Here is a 21,140-nt window from a genome sequence, read left to right as displayed (position 1 = left end):
ACGACGATGAGCGTTCGGAGAGACCGTCTGTCATTACAGACCAACTGGTGAGCTCAGTTGACGAATTCGTGAGGAACGATCGGCGCGTCACAATTGATGACATCTGTGAGCATTTTCCCAATGTTTCTCGAACAATTGTTCATGAAATTGTTAAACACCATCTGCATTATGCAAAAATTTGTGCAAGATGGGTCCCTCGCGTATCTCAATGAGCTGGCGGCGAAGGACTATGCAGCAGGAATACAGAAACTTGTCACACGTTATGACAAATGCCTTAATTTGCTTGGAGATTATGTTGAGAAGTAGTTTAAAGTATCCTCTTTCAAATAAAATTTTTTATGTTTGTTAATATTTACTTTTGTGTCTTTATTTCACGAACGGGTACTACTTTCCGGATGACCCTCGTATCTTTCTAATCATGTCATCCGTAATCCATAGTTCCTTGCCCTTTTCACATTTACGGCTTATATAGTTTTTCTTGCGGCTTCCGATATCTCTCTTTTTTTTAATATTCTCATATTTCCTCGATGGTACTCACCTTATTTCCTTCACTCATAATTTTCTTTACAACCTGCTGATAATTGTCGACTAGTTAATGCTTCTATATTTCATTTTCTAAAGAGCTGCCCTTTCGTTATCTTTTTGAATCGGACGCTACACTTAATAATTACTGATAGGTGATGACTACGCTTCATAACTACTTCTAGGATGCGGACTCTGATCACAGTTCGGTAGGTATAATTCATCATGAATATTTTAATACGATGCTTACAAATCAAGATTAATGACAACACTCAATAACCTGAGGCGATTGAATCATATTTTTCAACTCACGGCGGCAACAGGAATGTAGAGCTATTTTCGCAGAGAGAGATTTGCGATAAGATGTTTATCTCATTGACGCATTTGTATTGATCTCCAAAAAGAGAATGATAAGTGGGTTTAAAAAAAAAGGGAAGGTGACTCGAACATGAAATCTCCGACGTGATTCATCAGGAGGAAAGAAAACACGAATGCCTATTAAAATAGCTACATATTTATGATCACTTAGTTTTACATGTAAATTGGACCCAACCATGCGACACATTGCATTGGACAGGAAAAATGTCAACGGAATAATACATGGCATGACTCGTAGGTTACGATACACACATTAGGACAAATATTAGGACACATGAAAAACAGGTCATTGCAGTTGTAAGTTAATCGAATCTATAACAATTTTATAAACCTTTTTATGGTAAAACCACCATCACAGATATGAGAAATCCACACGACCACGATTGCGATAGCTATACTTCTAAGTCCAAAAGTCCTCTGAAGGCGGTGGTCTCTTCCTTTCTCCTCTCCCCTCATGGCCACGTATTTGGCCGTGGGTCAAATACGTGGTCATGTTGCAGATCGCCCATAACCGTTTCTTTAGCTTTTAGATCGTTGCGTCGTTCGGGAAGATGCAGTTGTAGCTTATGAACAGTCTGATCCATTTGGTTTGGTTTGGAATTTCTTATGAGAATGTACGTTGCTGATGCATGCATTTGGGGGGGATTTAATAACCAGGCTTAATAACTGGTGTACAGAACTCCTGCTCCCAGGGATTGAAATAAAAGACATAAGGGGTTACGTGAATCTATAGAAGAGCATTGTGTGCTCCGTACTTGTTAGGGAGGCATGGAATATAATTGAAATATTGGCAAGTTCCAGAGTTATACCCCTTTTTTCACGTTCAAATGGCATTTGTCGATATGAATACGCTTCACAAGGAGTTTGGGTTGATGGAATATAAAAATATGCATTTCGATCACATTCAGACCCCTTTATCCCTAGGGTGCAGGCGGGGCGGGATCCCTTCAATCCCTTCATCATGAACCCAACCTTTTCGATCGGCCAGAAAATTATATGTTTTTTATATTGAGTACTAAATTATTGAATAGAAATTTTATAAATATATATTATACTGTGAAGAAGTGTATACAAATACTTTTTTCAGCTCCTCCAAAAACTTTTTACATCAAACTCAAAATAAATAATTCCAGCAGTTGATGCTATTTTATCGGCCGAGGGTAATTCCATATCGTATGCACATCTTATCTTTGAAATCTCTTGCGTCGCCACGCTAATGCCGCGCGGATGGCAAAAAAATATATAAAGGCTTATTTATATCCATATTTCGTCAGGAAATGCGTTTTCTTCTCGGGAAGGAGCACCGAGTCACATTTGGATCGACCTTAGATCCTTGTCTTGGTGCAAGTGGAGGAACGATGAATGTGCGTATCGGTTAGTGCGGGTGAAGCGACAACTCTGAAGCGTTCTCAGTTTCCGAAGAATGCACCATTTTGTGGGGGTTAAAGCGGTCCACACTGACCGTCGGTGATTGCACGCAGTTGATATCAGCACGTGCAGCCGTAAGCATTTCATCACTGGACACACTTGGAGTCTGCTCTCGTGGTGTCTCCGTCCCTCCTTCCCAACACCGGCTGTGGCAGAGACCTCAAACAGAGCCCGCACCCACTCCGACATTCCATTTCTCGCAATCCCACCCCTTTCCATCCCCACTGTCAGGCGAGCACCACACACACACACACATATATACATTCCCACACAAATGCAGACTTGTGCAGCACAACTTGAAGTTTTGTGTGCGAAGTGCTCTGCTTGGCCGTCGGCGCGCGCACAGGTTCGGCGAGGGGTGGCGTCCATCCGACGGGGTGGGTGACTAGCACGGACGCCGCCGTCGGCGACGCTCGTTGGCGTCGGTCGTTGAGAGATCTGCCGTGAGTCTTGTTTCTCGTGTCCGGCCCATTTGACAATCGTCACGCTATGGATTTCGTGGCCGAGGTTAAGGGAAACTCTTCCCGGTGCGACATCTCTCGGCCTTCGCCACCACTTCAGAAGTAACATTTCGTTAAATTTTCGGTTCTAAGCTCAGGGTTGTTTCTCTGCATATACTCCAAGGATTTCGTCACCGCGGATGTCACTCGAGGGGGAAGCAATAGATGCCGTGGCAATTCGAAGCACACACGCACACTATATGGATACACCGCTAGAAGATTTTTTTGGCCGGATACACACACCTCTGGGAAGTTTAGTTAGCCAGCACAAATATAAACCAACTAGCGGGGAATGGAAATACGAACTGCTATTTTCCTGTAATTGAACATGGACTGCGTTCACTAGGCTGCGTCCGATATGGACACCAAGAATGAAACTGACGCATTTCACGGGATATGAAATCTTCTAGCCAGGGGAACACGCCGTGCGAGGATTGCCTTGTAGTAATCCTGATGACGCCGACACAGAGCTGACGTCGTCCATCCATCCCCCGACCAGGTTTCTCCTCGGGTTTGGCGCCACCGGCCCTGGGCGACGGAGGGAGCATGGCCCTGGATCACGTGCGCTGCTTGAGGCGCAGGGGCGTGAGGAGGAGGAGATGGCGCGGCGAGGGCCCGCGGTGTTCCGGTGTCCCCTTTCGGGCGGCGGGCGACTCGGGGGTGGGTGGGATCACCTTGAGCAGGGGTGGCGCCATCATCGTCATGGAGGGGTAGGGAGGCCCCTTGGGGCCCTTGCCGGGCGAGGGCACGTACTGGCTGTCCCCGGCGGTTCGCGACCCCCAGGGGGCCGCCTCTTGCCCGGGCGGCGGCCCCCCACCCTTGCCCCGTTCGTTCCACCACTCGCCGCCCCCACCCGCCCCGGCCGCCCCGCGCCCCGGGCCCACGGCGGCAACGCGGCCCCCGGTGGGTCGGCGACAGAGGCAGGTCAGCAGCAAGGCGACTCCGCATCCGGCCAGGAACACGGGGCCCGCGATGCGGAAGTGACGCCTCAGCGTATCCATGTTTACATCTGCCGGACGGAAGAGAGGGAGAAGCTTACTTGGGGGGAGGGTGCGAAGGGGGGGGGGGGCATGAAAAGGGGAGGGTTTTGGACATGAATGGGGTGATTCCCATGCACGAATTATGACGGTGGTAATGTGTAAATGGCAAAGCACTTGTTACTTGGCCACATTTCGCATTATGCAAATCAGGATTTTTTATTGCAATTTTACAACAGTATTCAGATGATTAGTAAATCGAACCGTGGCTTTGAGAGATGGTTCGATAGACAAATGAAATTGAAATTAAACGTTAGTTTGAAGCAAAATATTTCATTTTCGATCAGGTTTTGGTCGGAATAGACCAAATGAAGTTCGAGGCCAGCTCTCTTCACTCTCTCCTCGTTTCCTGAAAAATTCTGACGAATCTCTCTTTGAATTTGTAACTGGGGCTTTTGGTGGATTTGGACCCAGGTATAATTAATTGATGAATAGCGGAACGGTTGGTCCCGAAGACTGTCACGCTGCGAGAATATTGGAACATATATATTTCCTAATTCTTTAACTAGGTGAATTATTTTTCTGCTATTTACCTCAAATCAGCCATAAATCAATAATTACGTCAATTACGCAGACTGCATTCGGAGGAGAGCTTGGTGGATTTTCACGAAAAGTGTGACAATCACTCAATTACTTCGTTTTCCAATGCATGGGGCCTATATTTAAGTAGTCCTTTGGAAATCATCTCGCTTGCAATAACAGTTCACCATCTCAATCAATGGGAAATTTAGCATCTTTTCTTTGGCAATGCATACCTTGAGACGATTCATTTTTAAATTTGTTGCTCTTTACAGAGATTAACAAAAAGACAGCGGATCTTTTATTAATTTCCTGAAAAATATTAAAATGGGTGATATCTGCACGTAAGAGTCACGCGAGATTTTCTCGAATGGATAGCTAAAATCGAAATTTGATTCGGATAATCTGAGGCTTTTCTTGATCCCAAGCCCTTTGCACATTCGTACGTGTATAACAGCCTCTTCCCCTTCGTACGAAGGATTTCCGATCACTTATCCGTCTTTAGTATTCAATGCGCTAGGAGAGAGAGTCTTTTTGCTCAGCTTTCATATTTCTATCTTCTCGTGGAAGCCTTTGACCTCTACTTATGGTGTAATAAGGCAAAGGACGTCACAAATGTGACCGTATTGGGATTTTTTGATTTCACGAGAATTCAAAAGGATCAGCAAAACAGGCTACAGGTACACCGGAACCTTTGTATCACTTAGGATACAAAACGGTAGTGCCATCATCATTTTAATCGCATAACGTGTTCCAAAGCATGAAAAATAATTCTTTTTACAGACCAAGAAACATGCAAGCATTACAATTAAGTAGTTAGCATGTTGCCCAGCCTGAGCCAGAATAAATAAGAAATAGCTTGGTTTGCAGGAATGAGGTGCATCGGTGTCAATATTCACTGGAGTAATTTTGCATAAAAGACTTCTTCGATATAATTAGCGAAGGCTGGCATAAAATCAATGGCAATGCCACACTTGTCATCATTTACAGACTTCCATGCTACTCAATCCTCTTCAAACTGCTTGTAATTTACGTGCATTTACTTCTCCCAAATAAACTTCTGGCACCTTCGTGTTTTCTTTTGCGATTTTTTTCCATTCCATGACATTTTTGAATAAAAACTGAACTGTGGCTTATTTACAGATTTCAGTTCCAGAAGTTTTTGATTGAATGGCTTTTCGTAGACTGTTGTTAACCGTTGAGTTTTTTTTGATACAATTCAAAATCGGGAAACATATTTCTTTTGCTTGCTATCACCCCAAATATTTGATCCCTTGTCAATATAAAAGGGATGTCCAGAGAGCAACCTCCTTTTTCGTGCGAGCGTGAGAATTAGTGTAGGAGGGAGCTGAATTCTCGCCGTATTGACGCACACAATATGTCAGTACTCCTCGAGCTGAAGTGAATGTAAGGTCGCGACGCTTGTCGTTTGTTTACAATGGAGAGTCAAAATGCATAAAATAATTGAAATTCCCGCCAACTGTGAAGTTCGCTAGATGATAATGTTTTTACTGATTAAAAAACTTCGAAGCTGCAAACATTCATGGCGAAAGTGGTGCTCTGTGCGGACCAAATGTGATGAGAGTGAAAAGAGTTGCGCGTTAGTGTTTGCGTTCGTTTAAGAATGAACATAAATGCCCATGATGATGATAGATACGGCCGCCCGTCTATGATGAACATTAATCTGCAACTGAAAATTGACGAAAGGTTCGTGAAAACTGGCGTTTTACGATACGAGGTCTGTTCAAAAAGTATCACAACTTTTGTTTTCTCTCAAAACTCATTGATTTATTCATGAATATCTATTTTGTGTTCCCTCCAAAGTAATCGCCATTAGATATTATGCACTTGTGCCAACGTTTTTTCCAATCATCGAAGCACTTTAAAAAATCATTTTTTGTGATCTTGTTCAGCTCCTCCTTGGATGTAGTCTTTATCTCGTCAATCGTAGCGTAGCGTCGTCCTTTCATCGGCCTATTCAGTTTCGGGTACAAGGAAAAGTCACTGGGGGCCAGATCTGGGGAACATGGTGGCTGTGGCTTCATTGGTGTGTTTTTTTGGCCAAAAATATGCGCACAAGTAACGATGTGTGAGCAGGGGCGTTGTGATGGTGCCAGAGCCAATTTTTGTGCTTCTACAAATCCGGGCGTTTCTGACGGATTGCTTCGTGCAAATTGCGTGTAACTTGCAGGTAATATTCCTTATTTACCGTTCTACCCTATGGCAAGAACATATGATGCACCACACCCCTGCAATTGAAGAAAACTGTAAGCAAAACTTTCACATTCGACCGAACTTTTTTTGGTCTTGCATCGTGCTGTAGCATCAATTGGGATGATTGAGCTTTAGTTCCCACGTCATAACCATAAAACCATGATTCGTCACCAGTTATGACCCTCTGAAGCAAATCTGGGTCGACGTGGATAGAGTCCAACTCCTCATTAGCAATATTAATGAGTTGCTGTTTTTGGTCGAAATTGAGCAATTTTGGTACGAATTTCGCGGCGACCCGTGTCATGCCCAAATCATTGGTAAAAATCGAATGACACGAGCCAATCGATATGTTCAGGTCCTCTGCAACTTCGCTAACGGTGATTCGACGTTCGGTCAATATTATTTTCTTCACTTCATAAATGTTTTCGCCTGTTGTTGACGTGCACGGGCGTTCGGCACGAGGAACTTCAAGATGCCGTCGTTCACATCTTCTCGGCCCTCTGAGTACATTTTGTACCACCGATAAACGTTGCTTCGGTCCAAGCTAGCTTCTTCATATGCCACAGTCAACATTCGGATTGTGTCCGCGCACTTAATTTCGTTTCTCACATAAAATTTGATACAGATTCTTTGATCCATATTTTGGAACAGCCAAAAATCGAAGACAAGCCAAAACACGTCCCAGAAAAACAGCTGTCAAAAATTAACTGAAGATTCAAAATGGCCGAAAGTTTTGGTATAAGTGAGAGAAATAAGTACCAACGTAACGCCATAAAAATCGAAAATCAAATAGACGTAACCCGCGAAAATTCATAATTTGCGATACGTTTTGAGCAGACCTCGTACATGAAATATTTAGGACGTTTCTCACAGATTTCTATGACTCTGTTGCACGGAAAAGTTAGGCTACTATTTTTTCTGGTCGTCTCGACGAGGAACTTCAAGATGTCGTCATCGGTTGGCTTCCACCTCAGGCGGCAGAATTTTCTGATGAAGGAATTTGAAAACTAGTTCAGCGATATGACCTATGTTCAAATATGTTTGGAAAATAAGTATGAAATATTGGAGATGTTTAGTTTTGAAATGACCAATTAAATTTTCCGTACATATTTCAGTGTATTTTTACAGCATAATGGAGATTACTTTCTGGATAGTCCTCGTATAAAATCCCCTTTGAACGTGATAATGTTTTCTATGGCCTTTGGAAAGCCTTTGAACCTAGCACAGCGCTCATAGTTACTTGGATTTACAACAGATGGCACATTGAGAGACAATATATCTGGCGCAATGCTCGTTTTGGCAGATCAGTATTGAAGTGAGGCTGCATGGTGATATTCTGAACATTCGAAGTTCTTATTAAATTTTGACGACCAATTTCTCGGAAGGAAAGATCGATTTGTGGTTTGTCTGTGCGTGTACGTGAGTGGCATTTGGCTTTCAGGGATCCTTTTGGAATAATACGCGCATAATGACATGATAGCTCTTCTTTCTATTATACATGTCAGCATACATGCAGTATTTCCATTCCCGTCCTATCCACAACTTTATACCCGACTGCGTAACTCGACAGGGCAATCAAGCAATCTTAATTGATTTTTGCAGTCGCGCTTGGCAATGCTGTTCCGAAACCTTCTCCCATCTTAAGTGAAACAAAAGCCAAGTTGATTTATTAATTGCCGAGCAATGTTTTCTGTCTCGCCTGTGATGTAAATCCAAACCATTCATAAGTCTAAGGAGGAGCAACCGCGCCTTCGCCACGAATGGAGCAATAAATGACAACCTCAGGAAAAATAATTGAGCGGCAATCAGGCCCCCACTTCGCATCGGTAAGCGTGCGTTTCGGGAAATATCGTGACTGAGTACACGTCGTATAGAAGCAAGTAATGGGAGAAACTAACAGTTGAGGAAACCCCAGTGATGTGCCGTGGTGGTCAGTGGTGGGTTCATAGAAAAGGCCGTTCCTGAAACACGCCATGTTGTTTATTTGGAATCCTGTATTTGTTGACGCTGCTGCCATGGGAGCAATAACAAACAAGTGAAAAACGATAGCTTCCATTGATGGAGAAACAGCTCTTATTCCATAAATGAGACAAAGAAACAGAATTTTTCGGAAATGTTTATAAGCTTATATATGTCGTATAAATATTATCCAAATATACATCGGTCATTTCCTAACAATAATTACTAAAAAATTCCCCCATGCATGTATACACGAGGTGTGTCCGAAAGCTATTAGACCTGCGTTCATATCTCCGCATTGGTGCTATTCTTCGTCATCCGGGCCGTGTGGCAACCTTGGAAGTAGTTTTACCCATTTGATTGAACCACACGCTTTCCCAGCGGTGCTTCCACATCTTAAAGCAGTCCTCAAACACAAATTTTGGAATGGCCTTCAGCTCGCGCGTCGCATTACTCTATGTCGTCGAACCGCTTTCCTTTGAGCGCCTTTTTTTCAATTTTGGGAACATCCCCAAAAGTAGCAGGGAGCTATGCCGCGACTATACGGAGGCTAGCGAAGCTGTACAATCCCCTGTGTTTCGCCAAAGATTGCTGCACAAAGTTCGATGAATGCGCTGGTGCGTTGTCGTGGTTAAGACGCCAGTCACCGCTTGACCAGAGGCGCGGTCGTTTTCTTCTTACGGCATAACGCAATCTTATCAGAAATCTTGGAGCAAATCCGTAGTACATAACGCCCTCACAATAAAAAAACGCAGGTCGGATACTTCGACCACACTGGATACAAGTATTATATTATATATATATATATATATATATATATATATATATATATATATATATACACACACACTTAGGTGTGTGAGTGCATTGCGTCGGTGGGGTGGACGACTGTAATCGTGGCGGTAACAACTTCGATCGCCCGCCGAGTGATTGGCGAAGCCTCGAGCCGCCACCCACTCATCATGGCGATGTATCGGACGTCTCCTTGTCAGCATCTTCGCAGCCTCGTGGGTTCATCACCAAAGTTGCGCAATAAATAACATCAATTCATGCATAGCCATATGGTCCGGGCGTTAATTGGTTTCAATGTAGAAGAATAAATTCTAAACCCGATCACGAGTAAAATAGAGCACATCAAAATCGTGGAGAACGAATTGGATTGGAAGCACAGTAAAAGAGTTAGGCAACATATATGTGTTTAAATATGGCTACTGCTAATCCGGTCGCCATTTTGATAACGTCACTCGAGGACCCTCCCATTAATTAATTTTGGATAATTTGAAACGGAGAAACTCGTGTAGGTTCACGATGGAATTGAAGTGGTCCTCGAAGTTTTTCCGTGCGACCTACTTACTCGTTTGATGAATACATTCGAGCCTTGCCCCTGCACGAATACGTATTTTGCATTTCCATTGACCACCGGAACGAAACTTCCCCAGGCTCCCAAATACACTGGGGGGGGTTGATAGATGCGACGGCAAGTCTCTTGCATTCCCGCAAAGCCCGAGGAGATATCCAAGGCGCCGTTGCACGGGAGCCAAACCTCCGTCCTTCTCCGGAACATCGGGCGCAGTGAAAGAAGGTCAAGAAAAGAAGCTGTGTTCGAGCACGGGTCATCTTCCGTGAGTCGCGACCTTGGTTTGGGGTGCCCCCGTTCCTTCCTCGTCTCCCTCCGTAGCCTTCCTTGTAGGCGAGCGGTACACGACCGGGGTCACCTCCTCCAGCACTGACCCACTCCTCCTTACCCCAAGCCTCCCTCTCCTGCCCCCAGCGCGACGCGACGAAAAAATCGATACCCCGTCGGGTGCGAGCGAATCGAGTTCACTCGTAGCGGCGGACTCGGTCGCACCGGTGGAAGGGGACAGAAGGGGACACGGGGGATGACGTGAGAGCATACATTTCTGCGAAGGAATACGCTCTCCTCAGCATCGAAAGCCTCGGATTTACGAGGTCCGTCCAATAAATACGCGAACTAAGGCCATTAAAACCTTTATTTTGCAAAATTTAGTCTACATTGCTTTTGTCTTCCACAAAGTTATCTCCATTGGTTGCTAAAGATATCTCCATTGGTTGCTCCCTTGGAAGTCTTGCGCTTATTCCATCTTCTTCTTTTCATACACTGTTTATTAAGCACCCTTGGAAGTCCTCCCTGGCAGTTAGGCTTTTTAGTATTCTCGTCATTTCTTGCTTTATTGTGTCTTCCACATCTTCCCAGTGATATGTCTCCTCATCACATTTTTACATTTTGGGAATGATAAAAAGTCGCAGGGGGGGGGCGAGATCTGGCGAATAAGGAGGATGATCAAGGATCAAGTTAATTTAATTTTTTTCCAGAAACTGGCGAACAATTAATGCTGAGCGTGCAGGCGCATTGTCATAGTGCAAGGTTGCCCATCCATCATGTTCGGTTAAAATAGCAGTGTGAACTGTTGATTTTCCTAAATTCAGTTCATCTGCTATCATTCGGACAGTTTTCCGACGACCTGTAAGTGCAAGGGACCGCACACGATCAATGTTGTCGTCAACACAGGTAGTTGAAGGAGTCGTCCCGGCCTTGCATCATCCGTGGCATCTTGTCGGCCATCTTCAAAATGCTCTATCCACTTGAAAACTTGTATGTTTCCTTCAGAGCATTATCACTGTAAACAGCTGCAGTCAACATTTCAGTCATTTCTTGATTACTTTTACCGTACTTCACCGAAAACTTCATGTTGATGCGTTGCTCTGTGATTTCGTCAATTTCCATTTTCGACAAACAGTAAAAACAAGGACAACAGAAACTAACACATCTGGCACCATACGCACAGCTCGATAATCCGCCACAGCACAGATGGCTCATTGGGTCTCAGGCAACTAGCGTCACAAGTGGGCGGGGCTATAGTCCGCGTCATGGCCGCCAGATTGCACCAGTTCGCGTATTCATTTGCACATACCACGTATAATTTGGCTGATGTTCCATCAGTGCCATTATACTCTAACGAAGCATCTTCGGGGAACTACCGGACAGCTTCGTAAACCAATATATTATTAGTTCCCTGAATGCCTGAACACGCACTTAGTTCCACTATAGAACGAAAAGTGAGTTATTTTAGAAATGGTGTCCTCAGTCGCAGGCTTGATGTCATCACGGCAAAGTCATCGCCACACCGCTTCCGCTCTCCATAGCATTTGTAAGTAATATCCATCACTTGGCACGCCATTCGGGAGTAATGACGCTGTTTTTATGTTAATCCCAACCGATCGAACCAAATATGCCAACTGCCTTCTCATTTGCCTTCCTGTCCCATGACTTCTTAACGACGACGGGAATAAATTAATGGAACACTTTTTCAAGGCTCCAAATCACGGCGCTCACGAGAACTTTCGCCCAAGTGGATATCCGTAATTTCCAGTATAGTATACTCTCGCATGATTCCAGTATAGTATACTGGAATCATGCGAGAGCATTGATTACATTAATGGACCATCAACTGCCCACACAAACACTCCGCAACTGAATACTCGCCTAATTAAAATGCATCATAGAAGAAAATACCTTTGGTTTTCAAGTGAGTCAAAGGGGGAGTTTACGTGATCATCACGGAAATTATACCGAGTCTTCAGTGATACAGCGAGGCAAAAAAAAATATTTTTGAAGATTGGTTGGATAACAAACAGCGAACTCGTATTTGAAATACTCTTTTACCTTCAAATGTAATTATTATGCTCATGTACCAAATCATGCGAACAAAATTGGATCACATGTTCGAGAAACGAGGTTGTTTTACGTTAGAATATAAATATCCATCTTAAGAGGTGAGTGGGGTTTACATATGAAATTCTTGACGTGGAGATATTAATAATGCTGGCTTTGTCTCTAATAAGGTAAATACATTTGATTGCTGCAAAATTAAATGCCTGTCCTTCAGTGGAAGTTCCACCAATCGGAATTGAGCTTAAAATTCTCGAGTAGTAGACCGACAAGTACGCCATCGAGCCATTCCGAGCGTCAACATCATTATATCCAGCAAAGCCAGGAAAATATATTCCTAATTACAATACAAACGAAGACAAGAGTCTTTATTAGTTTTGTTGAACTTTGAGAAAGTATCAAGAGTAAATAATGCAATTACTGGAAATGCTTTTTCAAAATTTTTAAACATTATAAAACCTCGAACAACATACACTTGAGCAAAATCACTTGGAAACTGAGAATTCTTGTATTCAAGATAGTATTGATAATACTATCACAAAGAGTGAAAATATGAAGTCAATTTAAGTTCAATAAATTTACTACTAAGCTATGTGAATTGAAAATGCGGAATCATTCGTAAAACTTATTAAACGAGTACGTTTGCATGTTGATTCGTGCGAATGATTTGTGCTCGAATGAGAGAGGGTGTTCCAATGGACCGCAATAACGTTCATTCATCGTATTTATTAGTAAATACAAATTTAATGGCTACAGCCGCTGCCATTGTGTTTACAAATACTTGCTGAGTTAGGAGCTTAAGATTCAATTAGCGTGCAATGGAGTCTAATCCGAAATCAAATCACAATGCTTGGTACCTGTTTAAAGCACATTAATAAGTGAAATAAAATTATTATTACAAACGAAATTGTTTGTAGTGAAGACGAGTCTCCGAAGATATTGACTACTTTTTGCTTTGGCTTTTACAATATTTTCACGACGGAGGCACAGTTCATTGACCGGAATCTCAGATAATTATTAGTTTTGCCCAAATGTTCGAGAGTTGACAAAAATTCTAAAAAAGACGCAATTCTTACAATATAAGAGCCTGTGTTTTGTGTATATTTTAACCGTGAAGAAAAATAAACTATAGAGATATTGGATACCTACAAGATTTTTCATGGCTGCCTGATAGATACCATTGGCAACCCTTTTCTCACAAGAATACATAATTACGAAAGGACAAGGCACTTTGTGGGTCATCCTGAAGCATAGACAACACTTTGCACATAACAGTCGTGTTGAGTTGCGTGCATCCAGGCGCTATGCCGCTCGCCGCAGTTCATGCAGCCTCTCCTAACTCCCTCCAGCGAATCTCACCTTTAACATCTCCATCTGATCACTCACTCTCTCTCTGCCCTATCCCCTTCATCTATTGACATACGTGGTCTGCGCAATAAATGCGCGAAATGCTAAATAAATTAGTTTGAAGCAATTTGCCACAACGTTTGCATTATTAGGGACACGAATTCCCCTAAAAAATACCATTGCTAGATTAGTATCAACATAGTTATTTTCGTAATCGGATAACATGAAATTAAATATTAACAAAATGAAATTAATATTCACACATTTGAATGTATATGAGGTCCGTGCAATAAATACGCGAACTGGTGCAATCTGGCGGCCATGACGCGAACTATAGCCACGCCCATTATAGCGGCGCTAGTCGCCTGAGATACAATGGGCTGCCTGTGCTTGGCGGATCGTCGAGCTGTGCGTATGGTGCCAGTTATGTTAGTTTCCGTTGTCCTTGTTTTTGCTGTTTGTCGAAAATGGAAATTGACGAAATCAAGGAGCTAAGAGTCAACATCAAGTTTATTGGTGAAGTGCGGTAAAAGTTATCAAGAAATTACTGAATTGTCGACAGCAGCTGTTTAACAGTGATAATACTCTGAAGAAAACATCCGTTTTCAAGTGGATTAAGCGTTATAAAGATGGCCGACAAGACGCCATGGATGATGCAAGGCCGAGACGACCTTCAACCACATGTGTTGGCGACAACATTGATCGTGTGCGGTCTCTTGTCCTTACCGATCGTCTACAAACTGCCCGAATGATAGCTGATGGATTGAATTTAGAAAAATCAGCAGTTCAACCTACTATTTAAACCGAACATGATGGATGGCTCCTTCACCATGACAATGCACCTGCACATTCAGCATTGATTGCTCGACAGTTTCTGGCCAACAATTCAATCACCTTGATCCTTGATCATCCTCCATATTCGCCAGATACTTACTATCCCCCTGCGACTTTTTCCTATTCCCAAAATGCAAAAATATAATGCGGGCACATATCACTGGGAAGATGTGGAAGACACAATAAAGCAAGAAACGACGACGAGAAAACTAAAAAGCCTAACTGCCGAGGAGGACTTCCAAGGGTGCTTTATAAACAGTGGAAATGAAGAAGATGGAATAAGAAGTGCATAGCCTACGAATGGAGAGAACTTTAAACAGGGTATAAAATCTATGTAGACTAAATTTTGCAAAATAAAGTTTTGATGGCATCAGTTCGCGTATTTATTGGACATACCTCGTAAGTGCCAAATCTTGGACCGTGGTTGGATGATATCTAACCCTAGTGTCTTTGATGGTCTCTGACGAGGTAGTGCCCTGCGGCCTTTAACTCTAATGGACCTGAGTTCACAAAACCCCCTTCCGCCACTCTTCCGCCCAGTCCGTTTTTGGTCACTGACTCTTAGAAAGGGACTCTCGTTTCAAAAAGAGAGAATCCTTAGAATTTAAACGCTAATGGAGGTTGAATTTCTTAGTTCAGCACCCTGACCCTTTGAATTGAGATTATTTTCGAAGTTCATGTGTATCCACTCGATGCACGCGTGCGTATGTTCCATTCCTTGCCTCCAGAATCGTAAATGCAAACTCACCACTGCAACAAATTACATTGATTTGTTTGCTCAACAAATTTGTCCCATCACGTAAAGAAAGACCTTACTTTTATGTGTAATTTTGGATGGAACTAAAGCGAAGGAGAAGAACAAAATACACCTATATGACATTAAATGAATTTTCCGATTAAAAAAAATTCCGTCCACTTTTTATGTCAGATTTTGAGAGAATTTCAATTGATGCTAATGGACCAATATTAAAGGGCTTTTTTCACAATGAAATTACCAATAACATCTTCAATCAAGAGAAATCATTAAAAAAATTAAATATAAGGCTAATAATGAATCATACATGGTTGCACCCAAAAGTGGTAGGACTGTTTTTCTCTGGCGCGAACGGAGCGGTGGAGGGGGGTCTGCCTGGCAGGGTAAGGTGGAGGGGGCTCTTAGCAACAGACCAACACCAACCTCAGTCGCCTGCGGGCTGTCGTTGAGTGAGGACACCGTTTTTAGTGAAGCAAGTTTTTTGTCCGCGTGGAAAAACAAAATGAATCTGAATTTAGAGCAACGTTATTCCGTGAAGTTTTGTGCGAAACTCGGGAAGACGGCAACTGGGGTCCTCGATATGATCAAGCAGGCTTATGGGGACACTGCCTGAAGCCGTTCCACAGTATTTGAGTGACACAAGTTGTTTAAAGAGGGTAGGGAGCTCGTTGAAGACGACCATCGCTCCGGACGGCCGTCGACGGCAAGAACCGACACGAATGTGGACAGAGTGAGGACGCTGCTGAACGCAGACCGACGCTTAACCAGTGAATAAATTGCAGACCAGTTGGGTCTGTCTGCATCCAACGTCCAACGCATTATTTCACAGGATTTGGCCATGCGCTAGGTGGGCGCCAAGATGCCGTGCCATGGCGCGCTCGTCGTCAGACAGCTCCTGGCCAAATACGGCGTTGCCACGTTGCCGCACCCGCCCTATTCTCCCGATCTGGCACCACCGGACTTCTTCGTCTTCCCCCTGATGAACAGCTCAAGGGACGACGTTTTGACTCGATAAAGGCCGTTCAAGAGGCTTCGACGAGGGTCATCAACGGCATCCCCAAAGAAAATTTCCAGCGGGCATACGGGGAAAGGGAGAAACGTTATACTAAGTGTGTAGCAGCTCAAGGAGCATAGTTTGAAGATTATTAAGTCGATGTAAGTATATCGTCAATAAAATTCTTGTAAAAAAATCAGTCCTACCACTTTTGGGTGCGACCCTGTATAATGAGTCCAGAATATTTCTGTGAAAGTCCACCTGTGCTTTCATAATGTACAAGACTTGCAGTGTAAGTCCTGTTTAAATGATGCGGATATGAGGAAGTCTTCTGAAAGTACTTCTAAAACCAATGACTGCCACCAATGAACAAGCAATTTTTAAATCGCCAACATTATCAGCACCGGATCGCTTTCATCATTTGACGCGTGGCAGCGGTCAGAATGGGGTGATTCATCCGCGACCTCGGGCCGCCTCTCCACATTGCCTCCTGCACGGGAGGTCGGAAGGGGGACGTGGCAGGTCAGGGGAGTCATTCCCTAACGACCGACGCCGGGGATATCTGGCCGAACAAGTGCCCCATTCGAAACGAAGAGAAATTACAGACCGTATAAATTTTGAGCTTCCCAATCTCTGACCCACGACCTTTAAAGGAAAAAGGGGTTCTCCTAGAGAATTTTTATCTTTGATAAACTCAACTTGTAGTCTGGTTGAACGAGGGAACAGGGAAAATCACATGCATGCAATATCCACTGCAAGAAATAGACCCCCCTTGGCGTCGATCATGTAATAAATGCCCTGCTTTTACCTTCTTAAGATACATCTTCCAAAAATACTGGACTACAATATGCAAAGAAAAATATAATTCATATCGTCTTCTCTGTCTCTCTCTCTCTTCGCAGTTGCGGTAAATACCTACGAGACAGAGGTATTCCATGATTGGGAGGCACTTAGCAATCGATTATACTACATCGATGAATCGAATCAAACATCTACCAAAATATTTCTCCTATTAAGGGATTCGGAAAAAATGCAATTAAGATTAAAAGGTGTTATTAATTTTTTTACCTAATTTTCTAGCCTAATCCTAGAGCCAATCAACAAAGCGTCACTATCAAAATCGTAGCATAATCCCTTTATATTCCATCGTCGTTGGCATAAATGCATTATGCATATATTATAAATAAAAATTGTATCATAAAATACTTATATAATTTATATAGTGAATGTAATATCAACGTTGAAAGCAGGAGATCTTTTCGGTATAGAGCAAAATGGTATTTCTCAATCAATTATCTCGTGAAATAATAATTTTGCAATAAATATTTGAAGGATATCATAAATTATTTCAAAGTATTTCAGGATTGGCTAATTAACTATATCTATCTATAACCATCACTTCTTGCCCGAACGGCTGTTAATGCAGTGTAACGTACTTTAAAAAAAAACTCCTCCTCTTTTCGAATGTGAATACAAAAATCGGGAGGATGCACTAAGGCTAAGCTTAAAAGAATCTCAGTTTGCTTTATGAAGCCTGAACCTGAGATCAGAGCGAGAACGTTTCACAAAGGGGAACGCTAAGAGAGGAAATGCGGCACTTCTGTCTGCACCGCACCCTTCCACGGAGTCTTGAATCCGGCCGAGGTGCAAGGTGAGTTTGCTCCCACGGTCGCGGCATACCGAGGCGCCGCCGTGGGTGCGGGAGATATGGGAGCAAGCAAGAAGGGGAAACACGCGAAGATGCGTGGTGATAGGAAGTTAACAAAAATATAAGAATCTTCTTCTTTTATAGAAGATCGATTAAATAAACCTCGACGAGTAAGCAAATATGAAAGAGAAGCGGGAGATATCACGCTATTGCGAAGCCTTCTGAGGCAAACAATCAAATCTGACATGGCCTCTTATACGTTTTTTTTACAGGCACATATTTAGACAAAATAGTCTGCAGAGTTTTAACTGTAAACATTAGCTAAGCTAAATTTTCACCACCACCTGTCTGCAAAATATTAATCACAGCTTATTGTATTTAAATGTTTGCTAGTATTGAATTGTTAAACGTACGAGGGTAAATCATTTCCGCGGGCATATGCAGGGTTGGTAGTCTCCGTGCGATGGCAAAAGGTGACGCTGTCACGCTTGGCGCATAGCACACTGATCCTCGCCTGCCATCAGGCCCGTCGGCGTGACGCCAACGGATCAAATACTAGGGATAACAAACAAACTCCGTCCCCTTTCTCAGAGAACCTTTATCAAACCTATCACAAACCAGAAGAAAGTTCACTGTATGATTTATATAAGTGGTGACTACACTTGTGTACAACGAATTGTAATATTCTAATTTAATAAATTTGAGGGCTATTCCGTTTCAAGAATCTGCGGTAGGTGCCGCAACAGTAACTTTTAACGTAGGGATATCTTCCTAATATTTCATGACTCCGTTAAATTTTTCCTATGCGGCATCTTCCACAGGTTCTTTGGAATTCGTCAGAAGTAAAACACCGTTAGTGTTTAAAAATTGGCTTCAACCTCTTGGCCTGTGGCGCGTCACGTACGACACACGAATGCCTGTGACATTGTATGTACGGTTTATGGTCACAACATCTAGTTCCTTTAAAAGCCCCAACTATTTCTGAGCTTAAGAGGACTATCGCCTCGGTAGTTTAACTGGCCGAAGCACTCGAATCGCAGTCAAGGCGATTGATTTTTAAATTCTCTAATTGTTGCATTGAAAGCTATTTCGTCATCTAATTGGGAGAAGGTCGGTTTGAACCACAAGAACCGCCGCCAAGCGCATCAGTCTCGCCGAGGGCAGCCGAGGGAGCTCGGGCCGAATCTCTCCCTCTCTCCCGAAATTCCCACCTCTTATCTAAAAAAAAACTCGCTTCAGACGATTCTTTAAGGATTTTTTTAAATATTAAAATAACTGCTACCAAATGTATTTCTGGTTCACAATTTTGAAAGTCCGACAGTATTTTCCACAGATGATCGTCTGAAAAATACCTTTGACGATAAATGGGCGGTGGTCAGTCTTTAAACGATTAAGATGTGGAAAATTATTGGAGATTACGTCAACCAGGTCACTGTTTGTTTTCCCGTGGTACCAAGTATGGTGAGTTATGAAAATTGCATGAAAATTGTACTGTAAGACGTTTCAGGAGATTAGATAGTTAAAAACAGCAAGGCTTTATTTTCTTATAAGTTGCATTAAAATACGCACCGATTAAAAGATTGTAATTACATAAATGTTGATAACAAATGAACACGATGTTATTATGAACAACGTGTGATTTCCATTATTATTATTGGTATTTTAATAGATAAGGTTGGTTTTGAATGGACACAGCCAAGTCAACAATGCAACGATGATTTTCTTGCGTCTACTAGCAAAACACATTATCCAGCGTTAAAATAACATCATCATTACTTCCGCATACTTTCTTCCTCCATAATCCCCTAATAAGTCAAAATATCCATATCTTTGCAAACAGATAATATGTTTACCAAGAGGCCTCATGAGTAATTTTCTCCGGGCTCCATCGTGCGATTAAAGAAAGCTACAAAATTAAGTCGCATTCAAGTTGGATCGGACGTTTTCTCGGTAAAAATTTCGCACAAAAAATTGCCTGGGTAAGATGACCTTAAGAAGTGGTTCCTATAAACTTGCATCTTTTCGCAATTATCCTCCTGGACCAAATTAGAAATGGCAGCCGTGAGTTTCCATGTTCACCGCTTATAGCCATCATATACGATCATGAGAAGTGAATGTCTAAGGATGATCAGGAAATTAAATGACCCGAGCGGACGCTTTTTAATTGAGGGCCATGGAGCAACGTCGAGACTTCCCTCGCGTGTTTCCGTTCCCGCGCACCTCCCAACTTATTCCCACACCCCGAGGGAACGGGACGGTGAAACCCGGCGCTTCCCTGAGATTGGTGCGGCAAAGATGCAACCTAAGCGATTTAACGGAATTCCGGACGGCAAATAAACAGCCCGACCCGCTGGTAACCCGGAGCGGTCTGATGCCTCGCCGTGTCCGAGGCAATTGAAATGCGACCCATATTATTCATACGCCCTTCGATCCTATTTAGGGGTGGAAGGTCATACTTGTTGAGCGACCAAATGCCGTAGGGTCGTCTGTCGAAAAGTAGCTCGAGCAACAGGGTGGTCTCTTGATCGACTCACGGCGTATTCAAGATGACAGAACAGCCTCATAACAAAATCAAGCTTTCAATCTTGGACTCAATCACCATCCGTATTTCTTTCCCGCGTTGCACGGCTACGAGGAAGCAGTGATTATTCATAATCGTCGGACTGTCCTTTAACACTTGAAGACATTTTCAGCGTTTAATAATTTTCCAAGTCTTAGACTTTAAAATGCAACTTCTTTAACCGCTTTCTTTTATTCCTTCTTGTCATAAGAGAGCATGCTAGGAATGACATTATAAACAAGAAAACATTGCCGAATAAACTGGGATATTAGATTAAAGTGGATTTAATTATCCAGATTTGGGCTTATCTTGGCCATTTCCATTCCATAATAATATGCACAAAAAACTACGTTAATCATTTAGTAAATAATGGATCATGGGCATGACTAAATCAAAAGGAAACTCACAAACTCTTGAGATGTGCGGCAGGAGCCTTGCTTTGAATTAATACCTGCTGAAAATAAACAATTTATCTTGAATAATGTATAAAGCTCACACAAATTTTATTGCCTGCCAAAGCACTTTGATGAATTTCCGAAAAATAGTCCTAAATGAAATATTGGTAAGGCAAGAGAAATTCTTATCCCAACTGGAATATCCAGCATAACTAAAGATTTTCAAAATAATTATTGAAATGGGCGCGACTAGTTTAGGAAGCTCTGGAAACCGGAGCTATAGGAATACCATGCAGATCAAATGGAATTATGTCCAACTATGGAAAACATTCTAAAAGGAGCTGGAGAAGAAATGAGTCC

The sequence above is a fragment of the Hetaerina americana genome, unplaced genomic scaffold, assembly GCF_022747635.1.
Source record: "Hetaerina americana unplaced genomic scaffold, ioHetAmer1.1.p SCAF_3, whole genome shotgun sequence".
NCBI lineage: Eukaryota > Metazoa > Arthropoda > Insecta > Odonata > Calopterygidae > Hetaerina > Hetaerina americana.
This window is presented reverse-complemented; position numbering follows the sequence as displayed.